Genomic DNA, 17206 nt, shown 5'->3' with positions numbered 1-17206 from the left:
CATAGTGCTTGCTTTTGTAAATAATAATTTCAAGTTACTATTCATAGGTTCATAAGTGTGCACTAGGCTAACGACCCTGGGGCCTTTACAAGCCTAGCTCATAGGATTACACTGACATCATGCCACCCGACCTTAGTTCCCAGTGCCTCTGTTGAGTAGAGCCACTGGAGTGATCCCCGGTGTGAATTTTTTATTTCCCATCCACTCATTAAGATTTCTATTGAAGAGGGCCAGTGAGGTGCTCTGCTTGACATGTATGGGAAGTCTATTCCACAGCATGGGCAGCCTCTCTGTTATGAACCTGTCCCTCCAGCACATTCTGTTGATTGTAGTAATAAGGTTGAGGTCTCTGGAGTGTGTGGTGTGCAAGGATTGGAATTTCTTTAGACACAGCATTTCTAACAGAGCTGGGTCAGACATGGCTTTGTAAGTCAAGCAGAGATCGCCTCTAAGTAGGTGATATGAGACAGAGAATAGTTGGAGTTTTTTGAGTCTGTCCATACAGGACAAGTGTTTAAGGCCTAGGTTCCACTTTGTGAGGTACTTTTGTGGCCTCTCCAGTTGTTGCAGGTGTCTAGTGAGGTACATGCAAAATGGGGCATTTTACTTGATGATTGGCCTAATGAGGTAAGAGTAGAGGGAGACAATGACCTCTTTCTTCCTGGATGCAAAACCCTTAGTAATGAGATGTGCCACATAGAAGGACTTTCTGACCACAGTGGCAATGTGGTGATCAAAAGAGAGGTTGCTGTCAACCTATTTTCCCAGATCTCTTATAACGCCTTCTGTGTTCAGTGGGCTACCATTGATGTGGTAATTCATGGGAACCAGGTTTTTCCGAAAGGGGATGATGACACATTTTTTGGCATTAAGCTTAAAGCCATGGTTCTGACACCAGTCGTTAGTCTCAGTGACGCCTTTCTATAGGATGTCAGCATCACTTGTGGAGTTAATAATAGCTCCCAACTTGCAATCGTCTGCGAACTTTATCAGCCAGAGTCCCTTTGTGTTGGCCTGGACTTAAGTAGATACCAAACAGGAGAGGACCAAGTCTGACTTGGAGTCAGCTACTTTCACACTGAGTTCTATCTGTGAGCCAGTTTGCAACACACCTAGTGATATAGGGGTTGATGCCTAGGGGGCTGATTCCTAGCTTAGTGAGTTTTTCTATTATCCTGAGTGGGGAATGGTATCATAGGCCTTGGCCAGATCAAGGTAGGCTGTATGAACCACCTTGCCTTCATCCACAGCTCTGGTGACTGACAAAGAATTCAACCAAGTTGAGCAGGTATGATCTACCCTTCACAAAACCAAACTGTGTGGGGTCCAGAGTTTGGAGATTCCCTATATCCTTGTTTATTAGGTCCACGATGATGCGTTCCATAGCTTTGCATATCAGAGTCTTCAGGCTACTGGGGTGATAGTTCCCAGATTCTGTAATCGCTCCTCCTTTGTTAAGAGGGATGACTGTAGCAGTGCGCCATCGGTAGGGACAAAGCCAGAGGTGAGGCTGTGACTGAACAGGGCATACAGATGAGGTTCATGTAGAACACAGCCAGGGATATTGTCACATCCCATAGAAGCTGTATTCTTGGCCTTGGACAGTGCTGTTTTAACCTGTGCAGTAGTAATACTGGGTGCCTTGCAATCTACTGGCATTGTGATTGGGCCTTTGTGGGGGAGAGAGGAGTAAAATTGGCACTGAATCTGTCAGCCAGTTTATTGGCAATATCTGTTGGGTCAGTATAGGAGGTACCATTGTGCAGTAGCTCAGAGCAAATCTGGGTATTGCTGTTGTGCAAGAGTTGTGTATTCATACACAATTCTTGCAAAGATCTGACCATAAACCAATTTCATAATTTTTAATGAGTCTGTTTTGCTTGTTTATGTGCCTTTCTTCATGGCCTTGGTCATAGCTGAAAAAGTTTCTTGGAAGCATCCCCGTTTACAGTTAGTGGTGCTGCTATATTCTATTGCTCCACAAGAGGGAGACCAAGATCCACATGCACTAAGTATTCCCTTTGAAGTAGTGATGTTTTTACTGCAGGGACATACACAAATGATTCAAGGAATAAGTCTCTAATTTAACCCTTGGCAAGAGTAGATGTTAATAGGATTTAATGCTGTGCGTAATGTGTTGTATTACTGAAAAAGTAAATGGGAACATTTAAATCAAAGAAATGAACATTTTTTATTACAAAATAACTAAATTAACTAAGGTTTTTGCAAAGTAATGTAAAAAATCCCATCTTGGATACATCTGCCTAGTCTTTTTTATCACCCTCATTTTCATGTTGCTGTTGTACTTTCTCCTGTCATCCCTGTGAGTCTGTAGCTTGGTGCAGGGAATGGTGCAACAAATTGAGTGTGGAGGTGTCTGATGATAACTGATTCTGGTGGTCAGCAAAACAGTCTTGGGAGAATAAACTCTGTTCTTGTGATTTCTTTAAAGTGTTTTAAACAGCACTAGTGGGAATTGGTACTTAATCCAGATATGTGTGATGCAGTGTCAGATATAGTCCTTATTGTGGCATTCCAGACATAGTGTTTTGGAAAACATGGCTTCTGTGAGCAGTGATTTAAGTATAGGTTCATAGGTTCATAGGAGGTTACTAGGCTAGTGGTCCTAGATCCCTTACAAGCCCAGCCATGTTAATCCCGAGTTGCCCCATTTTCCTTGGTTAGATAAGCATAATTTGTAGAGTGAGTCTATGACAAACACTGACTCTCCCTGTCCATGAGGGACATAGGTGCCACTCCTGAGGTGAATTTGTGGTTTCCCATCCGTTTGTCTAGGTTGCGCTTGAATAGGGTCAATGAGGAGCTCTGCTTTACATGAATTTGATGTTTATTCTAGAGTAGCAGCAATTTTTGGGAGATATATGTGTCTGTCCAGCATGTTCTATTTATGTCACAGGCTAGGTTAAGACCCCTAAAGCGAATGACGCGTGTGCCATTTGACTTGTGGATGTGCATCATTTCCATCAGGGTATGGTTGGTGACTACCCTTTCGGACAGGCACATGTCTCCTCTCAGCAGCCTATAAGATACAGAGTACAGTGACAGAGCTTTCAGTCTATCCATATAGGTCATGGTTTGGACACCCTGTATTTTCTTGGTAAGAAACCTCAGTGGTCTCTCCAGCTGCTGCAGGTGTCTGGTGAGGTATATGCAAAAGTGAGCATTGTATTCTATTAACTCATTACATCCAAGTGACGCCTCCAGGTGCATCTGCAGTTTCCTCCTACTGCTCCTCTAGGTGTCAAATATTGCTTGTTCATATTTGCATTAATAATTCCAAAACCATGCTTCATGCAAGGTATCATAATATTTTATCTTGAAGCATACATGATGGCAAACACAATTATATTGATATCTGACCTCTGTCAATGTGTATTTGTTAGAACTGTAAGGTGATAACTTCATTTTTAAAGGCTCAGGCCACACCCACTAGGAGTTAAAGGTACACACTCAAAAGAGTTGTACTGGAAGGAATGAGATCTGATGAGGGTCGAGTATAGTGAAGTTATAACATCCTTAGACATGGATATGATGCCCTTATTTATGAGATGTGCAACATAGAAGGCCTTCCTTACCAGTGTGGAAACACGGTGTTCGATGTGTAGATTGAATTCAACCTGTGTTCCAGATGTTACACCACTAGGTTTGAACTTAGGGAACTGCTGTTAATATTGTAATTAGCAGGGAATTCCACTTTGCCAAAGGGGATAATAATGCACCTTTTTGCTTTTAGTTTTAGACAGTGGCTTTGGCACCAATCATTTGTTTGTGTTAGCTCCTCCTGTAATATATTAACATCATTGGAGGACTTAATGATTGCACCCAATTTGCAATCACCAGTGAACTTGGTAAGCCAAAGGCCATTACTTTAGCCTGGACTTCCAAGAAATAGATTCAGACAGTAAAGGGCCTAGCACAGATCCTTGTGGTATGCGACTGGTGATGGGTCTACTGGTAGAGGTGCAGTTACCAGCTTTGAAAGTATGTGTTCTGTCAATGAGACAATTGGCTACCCATCTAATGATGTAAGGGTTGATCCACATGTGGGAGAGTTTTTCAATGATACCTGAGTAGGGGATTGTGCAAAAGCCTTGGCTAGGTCAATATAGCTGATATGTGCTGTCTTACCTTCATCCAGGGCTTTGGTGACTTTCTTAAAGACGTGTACTAGGTTTAATAAGCATGATCTACTCTTAATAAAGCCAAACAGGCTTGGGTCTAGCATTTGAAGGTTGCCTATGTCCTTGTTCATAAGGTCCATGATGATTCTTTCCATGCTTTTTTCCCACTTTTCTGAGATTTAAAAAAGTTCAGTTACAGGCTTGCTGTTCTTGAACTGTTTGTAAGTTTCTGTGAGGCCATTTTTTGCTTGGGCTAAAGGAAAGTCTCTGTTGATCAGTGGCAGTGAAAAACATTGAGCAGCCTGCCTGCCCCTGTGGGAGTGGTTACTGACTTGAAACTGTAGTTTTATTGGCCATTCTGGGTCAATTCCAAAACTCCTTCATCTTCCTCTCTTAAAACCCTCTTTTGCGCGGTTTTGCGTGTTTTTGAGCATAGCGCAACAGCGGGCAGCGCTGCCTAATTGGGTTTAAACTATTCCTGGTTCCACAAAGTCTGCTCTTCACTTTTTCCCTTAGAACTGCTCTATCTCTCAATTTAAACACCATATTCTCATTCTACGGCCCTTCACTGGTCCAATTAAGTAATCCTACAAGTTAGCACTATTAAACCATAAGCACTACTTACTCTTATACTCTGTACGATTACCCTGTCCTCTATTGGTCCGTCTTAAATTCAGTTTCCCTATTACTCTAGCATGTCCAAAGGCCAGTCAATGGTTTCCTCTCCAGTCCAGCTGGTGAATCAGGGAATTTTGAGGCAATGTTACAACTGTCTCATGTACACGGACAACCCTCTCCTCCTCCAAACAGGTTCAAATATATGTGAGAGATGCAACTATTTAGCCAAACTGGAGGCTGAGCTCTCTCATCTCAAAACTGGTGTAACCAGTCAGGAGGAGAAGGTAACCTCACACAACACAATTCCAGTATCACATAGTCCCACCACATCAGCGAACCAAACACATAAATACACAAAAACATACTGAGGCTCTAAATAAAAATCTACCTAAGCAACAGAGACCTCCAAAGCAGACATCCAAGCAAACGCTACCTCAAAACAAAACACACACAACACATAACCCACAAAGTCAGTGTGCCAAGCAGCCACAGCCCTTAAGGCTGAATAACACACCTGATACTCTTGTTATAGGTGACTCTATTGTCAGACACACTGACGTCCCGCTCACCAGGCTGAATAAAGAGAAGGTCACAGTGAGCTGCCTGTCGGGTGCTAGGATCCGCACATAACGCAAGCACTCAGGTCACTCCAAAGCAAATACAAATATGACTCAGTCATTATACATGCTGGTGTGAATGACCTGAGACGTACCTCCCTGGACTACATGAAAAGAGACATAGAGGAGCTCTCTGATCATGTAGCCCAGGCTGGTATGACCCTGACCTTGAGCAGCATCTTACCCTCACCTAGAATGATGCCACAGTACAAAGACAAAATTATCGATTTTAACAATTGGCTAAAATGTTGGTGTCATTCAAAGGGGATCCAGTGTCTGTCAGCCTGGGATGACATGCTCGACAAGCCACGTTGCTTCGCTAGGGACGGCTTGCACCTGTCACCACTGGGCTTTCGGATATTGGCAAAGGCTCTTGCCACCCCATAGTGCCTTTTTAGGCAAGGCTCAAAAGTCAAACCCACCCCATAGACAGCACAAGGAACAAGAAACTAAGGGTAATGCTGCTAACGCCAGAAGTCTTAACCTCAAGATGCATGCACTCAAGCTCTCCTCAGTATGGAGAACATCGATATCTGTGCAGTGACAGAAACCTGGTTCAAGGCTCCAGAGAGCACCCCAGCACTACCAGGCTATACCTCATATCATGCTTTTGCCCCAAAACCCGGACCGAACCACAAAAGGAGGGGAGTTTCCATATTTATCAAGGATATCCACACCTCCAGGTTAGTGGCATTGCACGAAGTATCGGAGACCATCCATGTGCAACTAACAGTGGGCAAGACTGCTTTTCAGTTTAAAGCATCCTACAGACCACCCTCTCAAAGTCAGGAATCCCATTCGGCTTTCCTGAAAACATTGGAGAACATGAAGATCTCTCCGAATACCATTATATTGGGTGACTTCAACTACCCAAACATTGACTGGAAGCACTACTCAAGCCCCAGCACCTTAGCCCAAAGATTCCTGGAAATTATAAACTCAAATGCTATGGAACAACTAGTCACCACTCCCACAAGAGGGGACAACATACTAGACCTGATCATTACCAACATGGGGACTCTATGCTCCACACCAGAAGTATATCCCTCATTGGTAAGATCAGACCATAAATTAATTTCACTGGATGTCCACATCCCGACCCCACCCCCAGCCCAGAAAACCACAGTGAAAAACTTCTCAAAAGCGAACTTCTCACTTCTCAAAACTGAAGTGGAATCCTTCAAGGCCCCAGGGCCAGTGGAAACTACAGCCCAAACTGCAGAATCCTATATAAATGCATTCTATGGACATCTCCAGGAATGCATGGATCATGCTATCCCAAACAAAACCAAGACCCAATCATCCAAAGGCAGGCGTCCAGTCTGGTGGACCCCTGCCATAAATAAACTGTACAACAGAAGGAGGAAGCTACTACATGATAGAGCAAAATCCCTAATAGGGAAGGCATCTCTGATCACTACTAGCAAAAAATTACGATCCCTCATAAAATCCTCCAAGGCCAGCTTCGAGAGAAAAATTGCACAGGACACCAAAGACAATCATAAGGCTTTTTTCAGTTATGTTAGAAACCTGGGATGCAACTCCCAGACTTGTTCTGAGTTGATTCTAAACGACAAAAAATACACTGAACCCACAGACATCGCCAATATCCTGGCAGACAGGTTCAGTGCAAACTTCTCCCCTCCCAAAAGAGCAAGTATCTATCCCGGCAGAGGGCTGCCTCCCAAACATCTCAGATGCTCAGGTGAAGGCTGCCCTCTCCAAAGCAAAAAACACTGCTTCCATGGGACCAGATGGCGTCTCAGGTTGCGTCCTACATGAACTACAAGATGAACTAATCCCTCAAATAAAACAGCTATACAATCTCAGCCTCACTACAGGATATGTGCCCACAGAATGGCGTGCAGCAACAGTGGTCCCACTCCACAAAGGTGGAGCCTCTACGGACCCTGGAAACTATCGCCCCATAAGCCTGACTAGCTTAGTCTGCAAGGCTATGGAGAGGATTATCATGGAGCTCATAAACAAAGACATTGGGGACCTACAGACACTAGATCCTACCCAGTTCGGCATTGTCAAGGGCAGATCCTGCCTTTTGAACCTGGTTGACTTCTTTGAAACAGTCACCAAAGCCATAGATGAAGGGAAGGTAGTCCACACAGCCTATCTGGACCTTGCAAAGGCATTTGACACAATACCCCACTTGGGCATCATAGATAAGCTATCCAGCTTAAATATAAACCCCTATGTCACAAGATGGGTCTCAAAACTGAAGTGGAATCCTTCAAGGCCCCAGGGCCAGTGGAAACTACAGCCCAAACTGCAGAATCCTATATAAATGCATTCTATGGACATCTCCAGGAATGCATGGATCATGCTATCCCAAACAAAACCAAGACCCAATCATCCAAAGGCAGGCGTCCAGTCTGGTGGACCCCTGCCATAAATAAACTGTACAACAGAAGGAGGAAGCTACTACATGATAGAGCAAAATCCCTAATAGGGAAGGCATCTCTGATCACTACTAGCAAAAAATTACGATCCCTCATAAAATCCTCCAAGGCCAGCTTCGAGAGAAAAATTGCACAGGACACCAAAGACAATCATAAGGCTTTTTCAGTTATGTTAGAAACCTGGGATGCAACTCCCAGACTTGTTCTGAGTTGATTCTAAACGACAAAAAATACACTGAACCCACAGACATCGCCAATATCCTGGCAGACAGGTTCAGTGCAAACTTCTCCCCTCCCCAAAAGAGCAAGTATCTATCCCGGCAGAGGGCTGCCTCCCAAACATCTCAGATGCTCAGGTGAAGGCTGCCCTCTCCAAAGCAAAAAACACTGCTTCCATGGGACCAGATGGCGTCTCAGGTTGCGTCCTACATGAACTACAAGATGAACTAATCCCTCAAATAAAACAGCTATACAATCTCAGCCTCACTACAGGATATGTGCCCACAGAATGGCGTACAGCAACAGTGGTCCCACTCCACAAAGGTGGAGCCTCTACGGACCCTGGAAACTATCGCCCCATAAGCCTGACTAGCTTAGTCTGCAAGGCTATGGAGAGGATCATCATGGAGCTCATAAACAAAGACATTGGGGACCTACAGACACTAGATCCTACCCAGTTCGGCATTGTCAAGGGCAGATCCTGCCTTTTGAACCTGGTTGACTTCTTTGAAACAGTCACCAAAGCCATAGATGAAGGGAAGGTAGTCCACACAGCCTATCTGGACCTTGCAAAGGCATTTGACACAATACCCCACTTGGGCATCATAGATAAGCTATCCAGCTTAAATATAAACCCCTATGTCACAAGATGGGTCGCAAACTGGCTCAAAGACAGAACCCACAGAGTGAGAGTTGCTGGAGCCATGTCAGACTCGAAACCGGTCACAAGTGGCATCCCACAGAGTTCTGTCCTGGGACCACTCTTGTTCGATATATACTTTTCCGAGGTACAGGCAAACGTGGGAGGACTATGGCTCACCAAGTTCGCAGACGACTGCAAACTGGGCGCCATAATCAACTCTCCAGCTGACACAAACATCCTTCAAAAAGGTCTCACAGAGACAGATAACTGGTGCCAGTGCCATGATTTAAAGCTCAATGCCAAAAAATGTATAGTCATACCCTTTGGCAAAAACAATGTGCCCACAAATTACCACATAGGCGGAAACCCATTAAGTACAGAGAAAGTTATTAGGGACCTGGGGACCCAAGTTGATAGCAATCTCTCCTTTGAAAACCACATTGCCAAAGTGGTTAGAAAGACCTTCTACATATCCCACCTCATCACGAAGGGTTTCACATCTAGATCAAGAGAGGTAATCATGCCCCTTTATTCATCCCTCATCAGGCCCATCATAGAATACAATGCCCTTTTGGGATGTACCTTACCCGACACCTGCAGCAATTAGAAAGACCCCAAAAGTATCTCACCAAGAGGATCAAGGGTCTCAAACAGATGCCATATGCTGCTCGGTTAAAAACTCCAGCTCTACTCAGTTGCATACCGCCTACTTGAGGCGATCTATGCCTGACATACAAAGCTATGTCAAATCCAGAATTAATGGACATGCTCCACCTCAGTAAATCTAAATCCCTTAGAGCCACACGCTCAAGGGACTTGAACCTCAGCATAGAAATAAATAGAACTTGCTGGAGGGACAGGTTCATAACCCAGAGGCTCCCTTCGCTCTGGAATAGAATTCCAGTTAATGTGAGGCAGAGCACCTCACTGAATCTCTTCAAGAAGAATCTCGATAAGTGGATGGGGGATCGTAGGTTTGTCCCAGGGATTACTCCCGTGTCACTATTAGACAGAGGCACAGTAAACTAAACCTTAAAAAGGGCACAGTATACTCAAATCAAGGGGTGGCATAAGCCATACAGAATCGGGCTAGGCTTATAATTGCCCCAGGGCAGATAGACTAGTATGAACCTATGAACCTATGAACCTATGGCTTTGCAGATGAAGCTGGTTAGTCTTATGGGTCTATAGTTCCTAGGGTCGGTTTATGGCCCTACTTTGTGCAAGGGGATTACTGTTGCTGTTCTCCACTCTGCTGGAACAAAGCCAGATCTCAGGCTATGGTTTAAAGAGAAAACCAAGTGGGTCTGCTAGGTCCTGTTGTAGATCGCTTTGTAAGCAACCTGGGATGTTATCTGGTCCCACTGATGCCATGTTTTTGGCCTTGGATATCACAGATATGACCTGATCTCTAGAGATACTAGGCAGAGGAGTGGTGACAGATTTAGTTTGAGGTATGGCTGGTGAGGATGGGGGGGGGGTGAAGTTCACATCACTTCTGTCAGCTGGCACATTGTCAATTTCCTCCGGTATAGCATGAGTGGTGCCATCCACTACTAGTTCAGCACACAGCTGGGCATTCCCTTTTAGATTTTGTACATAGTTAAAGAATGCCTTATGGTTATTCTTGGCTAGGGATACTATTTTAGCTTCATAGTTCACTTTACAGGACTTTACAAGATTTCTGATTTGCTTGTTCAAGCTGTGGAGGGAATTCTTTCTCTGCTGAGCAGTTCCCTCTTGTACTTAGATATCAGTTTCTTCCTCTTGTTATATAACCTGTTTATATTTGAGGTCCACCAGGGTGGCTTGCCTTTTGGGAGGACCTGGCTTTGATCCAGTCAGGAACAGTAGAGTCTATATAGTTGTTTAAGTGTTTATACAGGGCATTTGCATACATCTCTGCATAAGAGCTACTGTTGTTTCTGATTGCAGGGGGTATAACACTTTTTATACTTCTGCTTATTAGGCTGTAGTTTGCTTTGGGAAAGTTTTTTAGTTTTTTTTGCTCCTGTGGGGGTGTCAGGTCCAATAGTTACTTTGAATAAGACTGCTTTATGGTCCAACCTTACTAGGGAGGGCATCACACAGGTGGAAATGCAGTGACTTCCCATTTTGGTTAGTACTATAGCTAGGACATTTGAGCCCCTTGTGGAGGTGCAGACTTTCTGTTCCAGGGCATTTGTGCGGACAAAGTCCAGGAACCTCTGGGTGAGCATGTTTGTGCTCATGTACATCTCCCAGTCAATGGAGGGATAGCTGAAATCTCCCATGACTAAAGTGTTGGGCTGTATGGTGACACCAGTAAGTCGAGGTAGGTGGTGTGCTTTTTTTGGTTCATGGTAGGGGATCTATAGCTAGCAATGATGTGGTAGGGTACTTTGCCTATAGTTAATTGGACATGGAGTAGTTTGAGAGAATCATACTGTTTGACCAGTGTTTAGGTGTACTTGGCCTTAACAAAGATGGATACACCTCCATCTTTGGTTCTTTCACACTAATATTGAGGTCTGAATGTGTGGAAGGCATTGCAGCCTTGCATGGCCGGGGTGCTCTTTGTGGCCTTAAGCCATGTCTCAGACATCAGCATCTTCCAAGGTGAGGAGCACTTCAGGGAGTGCAGCTTCCTATTCAGACTCTTAGTTTTAAGCAGCAAAACCTTTAGTTTGTCACGAGTGGATTTTGTTACATCAGAAATGTTGTTGTTTTGACATTGCCTAAAAAGACACAGTGGGGAAGGCAAGCACCTTTGCCAGTATCCGAAAGCTTAGAGGAGGCAGGTGCAGACCATCTCTGGCAAAGAAGTGTTGCCTGTTGTCCATGTCTTCCCAGGCTGAGAGATACTCGAACCTCCTGGGCCAACACTAAGGCAATTGTTGAAGTTGATCATTTTATGCAAGCAGGACATATTTGATTTCGCAGTTAAGCTAACAGTGAAATAATTCAAGCCTAACATTTTTTTGTTATTTTTGGCTATTACAAGCTCTCATATTATCTGTTTGTCTATCGATTTATCTATGTTTCAAATTTATCTATTTATTTATCTATATTACACTAACAGGCAAGGGTGAGAAGGACAGTCATACTGTTATAGGAAGTGTTACTTAAAGCAGTGATGCAATGATTTATTTAAGGCTGCAAATACAATGCAGGACTTCAAGAGCACTTTAAAAACTTGTAGGCCTTATGGAATGAACATATTCCATGAATCAAATGCTTTCATAATTTGGAGAAGCCCTTATATACTGGTGAAGAGAGATTTTGAAAAGTATAATGCCTGCTAGAAAATGACTTCTCTCAGTAACAGAATTCTTTATTCAGTGGTTCAGATATCGAGCAGGTATGTGAATCCTTCCTCTTCCTAATATGCATCAGTACTATAGTGGACCAGTCAACTTACTCGACTTACTGGGATTCTACACCTTCCTTTATGACTGGGAGACTAACATTGTTTCATCTTAGTGCTTTATTCAACAAGTTTTCAGTTTATTAATTGTAAGGACAGCCTTAGATAAAACTTTTTTTATGTAGATTACAACTAACATGGTCACATCAGTTTTATTAACCAACATCAGTTTTATTAGCCAACTCTCTCCCAATGGCCTAATTCTAATGCAGCCACACCCAGTACCCAAACATACTTTACCTTCCAACCTGTTCCTACTCAACTTATCCATGCCCTACTTAAGAAACTAAGACCCACCACCCTTGCTGCCGACCTCCTCCCAGCAGACTATCTGCAAAAGGCTGCTGACACCATAGCATATCCCATCTCAATCTTGATCAACAGAGCTATATCTGAAGCTACTGTACCCGCTATATGGAAAACCTCCCATGTCATACCTCTCCATAAAGGAGGCAGTTCCACTGAACTGTCAAACTTTAGACCCATAGCTATTCTGTCACCTCTAGCTAAAATTATGGAGGAGTGTGTACACATACAGTTCATGCACTACCTCACACAGAGCAAGCTTTTGTCCAACTTTCAGCATGGCTTTAAGCCACACCACAGTACTACTTCTGCCCTCCTCTCTTTCTCTAATGTCATTATCCACAACCTCAATAATAACAAATGATCATAGGTTCATAGATTGGTACTAGGCTATCGGCCCTAGGGCCTATACAAGCCTAGCCATAACAATTCCCTGGCTATTTCTTCCCACAATATTTACTTCCCTGGACCCCTGTCTAGCAGGGTGACTGATGTGATCCCTGGGGTGAATTTCCTATCTCCCATCCAATTGTCAAGGTTCCTTTTGAAGAGGGCCAAAGAGGTGCTCTGCTTGACATGTATGGGCAGTCTATTCCAGAGTCTGGGGAGTCTCTAGGTCAGGAGCCTATCCCTCCAGCATGTTTTGTTCATTGTGATGACAAGGTTTAGATCCCTGGAGCATGTGGCTCTGGGGGATTGGGATTTCTTTAAATGTAGCATGTCCAACAGCTCTGGGTTTGACATGGCCTTGGATGTTAAGCAGAGATCGCCTCTGAGTAGACGATATGCGGCAGAGTATAGCTGGAGTTTTTTTAGATGGTCAGCATAGGGCATCTGCTTTAGGCCTGTGATTCTTTTAGTGAGGTATTTCTGTGGCCTTTCCAGTTGTTGCAGATGTCTTGAGATACCAAATGGGGCATTGTATTCTATAATGGGTCTAATGAGGGATGAGTACAGTGGGACAATGACATCCATTTTTCTGGATGAAAAGCCCTTAGCGATGAGGTGTGCCACATAGAAGGATTTCCTGACTGTTGTGGCGATGTGGTTATCGAAGGTGAGACTACTGTCCACCTGTGTCCCCAAGTCTCTTATCACACTTTTGGTGTTTAGTGTGCTGCCACCTATGTGGTAATATATGGGTACATGTTATTTCCCAAAGGGGATAACTATAGATTTCTTGGCATTGAGCTTGAGCCCATGGCTCTGACACCAAGCATTTGTTTCTGTAAGGCCCTTTTGTAGAATATCCATATTATTTGGGGATTCAGTAATGGCTCCCAGTTTGCAGTCATCTGCAAACTTTGTTAGCCAGAGTCCCTTAGTGTTGGCCTGTACTTCAGAGAAGTAGATGCCAAACAAGAGCAGTCTCAGGACTGAACCCTGAGATACTCCACTTGTCACTTGTCTGGAGCTCTTTCTAGATCTATCCAAGGCTTTTGACATGGTTGACCACAAAATGCTTATAAATACCTTGAAGGCCTTCTCCTTAAACAACCATGCACTCATTTGTTTCAATCCTACCTGCAGGGCAACAGGCAGTCCTATGGCAAGACAAGCTATCATCTCACCTACCCATCACATTAGGAGTCCCCCAGGGCTCGATACTAGGACCTCTTCTTTTCTCCATCTTTATCAATGACATTCATTCAGTCATCCCAGATGCTACCTGCATTCAATATGTGAATGACTCCACCTTGATTTGTTCTGACACCTCACCAGCTACTTTATTCACATTAACCCAAAATACCTTCAGTAAAGTGGAAAAACGGCTCTCCAATCAACATCTAATCCTAAACCCCAACAAAACTAAGCTGCTCCTCTTCTCCCCCAAATGCAGGACCTCCTTGCCATCCTTCAACATTACTGCTAACAATGGCACTACCATCTCCACAGAAGCCCAAACTAAACTACTGGGTGTCATAGTTGATAACAACCTGAAGTTTGATTCGCATATCAATCAAACTATCAAAACCATTAGTAAAAACTTGTCTCTCTTTACAGAATCAAACCTTTCCTTACCCCACTTGCTAGAACTGCAATTGCCCGTTCCCATCTACTATCAACTCTTGTCTACGCCTCACCTCTATTCTCCAACTTAAAGAAAACAGATCTTAATAAACTGTCATCCTGCTATAACCACATTGCCAGATTTTCTACTGGCACAGCCTACCAGACACACCACTGTCACAACCTAAATCGCCTAGGATGGCTTGAACTGCCTAGCCTACTGCAGTTCAACCAGCTAATAGTGGCACATAAAGTCCTTTACCAACCAGAAAATACATCTGCACTAAAAAATATTATCAGCCCCTACACCAGCACTCAGCCACTGCGATCATCCACTAGACTCCTAGTTCAAACATACAAATCCAGCTACTCAGCTGGGGTCTCTCTGTTTGCCAACTCTGTTGGAAAAACATGGAACAGACTCACAGCTGACTTGACCCTAGAACCCTCACTAACTCAATTCAAAAATAAACTCAAGAAATACTTCAAAACTCATTGGTTATGTCCTTGCACTAACCCCGACGAGTGACCTCTCTATTTCTTAGGTTCCTTACCTTCAAGTACTTCTTTTTTTCTGCCACTCCATTTCAGGAAGGGTCAATTGTACAACTGCTGCTCAATGTGTCTTAAACCTGAATATAATGTTATGTATATATAACTTTGAAAATAATGTTATGTTTTGTAAAGTGTTTTATAATAAGTTAGTACTATATGTGCCAAATGCTGGTACTACTTATGACTGTAATCTGCTTGAAACTAGTATTTACTAAATGTTCAATGTGCATTATTATCTTGGAGCTTTTCTCCCCAGGCCTCCGCTGAAAATGGACATATATCCAGTCTGACTATCCTGGTCAACAAATGTAAAATAAATAAAATAAAAATAAAAAATAAATTATTAGCATACGCTCTTTCAATGTGCAGAACAATAATAATATGGGCCCACTAAAAGTGTCCAAAAGTATTTTGTAGCTTGCATGGGCTGCTATATGCTCTCAAAGTCATATCTGAGTTCTGGCAAGGTGTGGCAGCTATGCAGTAAGACTAGGGCTGCTGCACTTTACTTGAACTCATAGTCTTGTTCAACCAAGGCATATGTGGCAGATTGTGGGGAGAGTGGTGGTGGGGATTTAAATCAGGGGTTCAAGCAGCAATCAGAAGGGAACTTAAGTTTAGGAAATAGGAAGAGAGTTTTACATTTAGGCAGTGGGAGGGGAACTGGAGTTCTAGGTTTAGTGATTGATGATTGGCTTTGGGGTATGGGTGGACTTTTAGGTTTAGGGAGTGATTAGGGATTTTAAGTTTAATTAGGGAAGTAGAGTTTTAGGGTTAGGGAGCAAGAACTTGGGTTAGGATCCAGGTGGAAGTTTTAGGGTTATAGTTAGGGCTCTGCTAGGGCTCTACAGTTTTATAGGGTCAGATATTGGGAGGTTTAAATAATTAAGTATGATGAGCGCACCTCACTTGTAGCAAGTGGTAGCAACCAAGTATGCTATGAGCTAATAGCAAGCAAGCAGTTGTAATAGACATTAATAATAGTATGTAGGCTTAATGTGTTGAAAATTACCTTATTGATAACTTTTTGCCGTCATTGCAGTTAGATAAATGCTGCATGAACGATATCCATAGACAAATCAGACACCAAATGTCCACTAATGCTACTACTTTGTTTCTGTGGTGCGACATGATATAATTACAGTGAAATAAACATAAAGAAAACCCTCCATAAACTAGGCTTGCTTTACCACCATAAACGTTATCTTACTCCCTCAACTAAGGTTTTCTTTTCCACCAACTTCCTCATTCCCTCCCTCTTGTATGACACCCCCTCCTTACTAATCTCCAGTCTGGTCTAAAGACAAAACTTGCTTCTTGCTATAACAAAATCTTTTAAGTTTGCCACAGGTGCCAAATCCTCCACAATTTAAATTAGCTTGAACTGCCTCACTATCTCTTCTTCATCCAACTTACTAATGCACATAAATTCATCTTTAAACCCTTTCTCTGCCCATCCCTCACCTCCTCTCTCAAAATGCATTAGCCTGATAGACTACTCAGGTCTAACAATCAGAACCTGCTTGAAGTACACAAACTTACTCACACTCCAGGCAAACTTCTGTTATGCTTCTGTCTAGCACGACTCTGGAATTCCTTCCCACCACATATCCATACCAGCATCAACCACTCTACCTTTAAGACCTTGCTCCATTCCCACCTCTCATTTCTCTGGGAATGCTCCTGCTCCTACCCCATCTGACTCCCCTCCACTTCTTCCATATTTTCCCTACCTCTGTTCGCAATTTCCATTCAACTCACCTATTTTCCAGCTTATCTCCTCTTGCATCATCACTCCTTACTACTTTCTTATATACACTCACTTCACTTATAACCCTGAATTGCCTTTTTCTCTGAAGTTTAAAAAAAAATTACCTCTACTATCGTAGACCATGTAATATCTACTTGTGTATTGATATGTCTTTCTTTTTAGAAGTCTTAACTTCATTGTAAAACTACAAACATTTAAACTATGTAACACTTTTATTTGTTTAACCTTGTTGGAGCTTTTCTCCCTGGGACTCCATTGAAAATGGGCTCTTTTGGCTCAATGGACTATCCTAACAAGCAAACTGTAAATAAATAAATAAAGTTGACATACTACAATGTAGACAAATGTACAGTGATGTAAGAACAAACGTGGTAGCATAAGGTGCTAGTGCTACACACATATGGTATAGTACCTGACTGGGAATCATATGACTGATAAAAGGCTGAGTTTGAAAGCACCTTGTCAAGCTGGCTTGTGTTTGACAACAGTTACTTCAAAGTTGTTG

The sequence above is a fragment of the Protopterus annectens genome, chromosome 3.part1, assembly GCF_019279795.1.
Source record: "Protopterus annectens isolate FY-2018-M chromosome 3.part1, PAN1.0, whole genome shotgun sequence".
NCBI classification, from domain to species: Eukaryota; Metazoa; Chordata; order Ceratodontiformes; family Protopteridae; genus Protopterus; species Protopterus annectens.
This window is presented reverse-complemented; position numbering follows the sequence as displayed.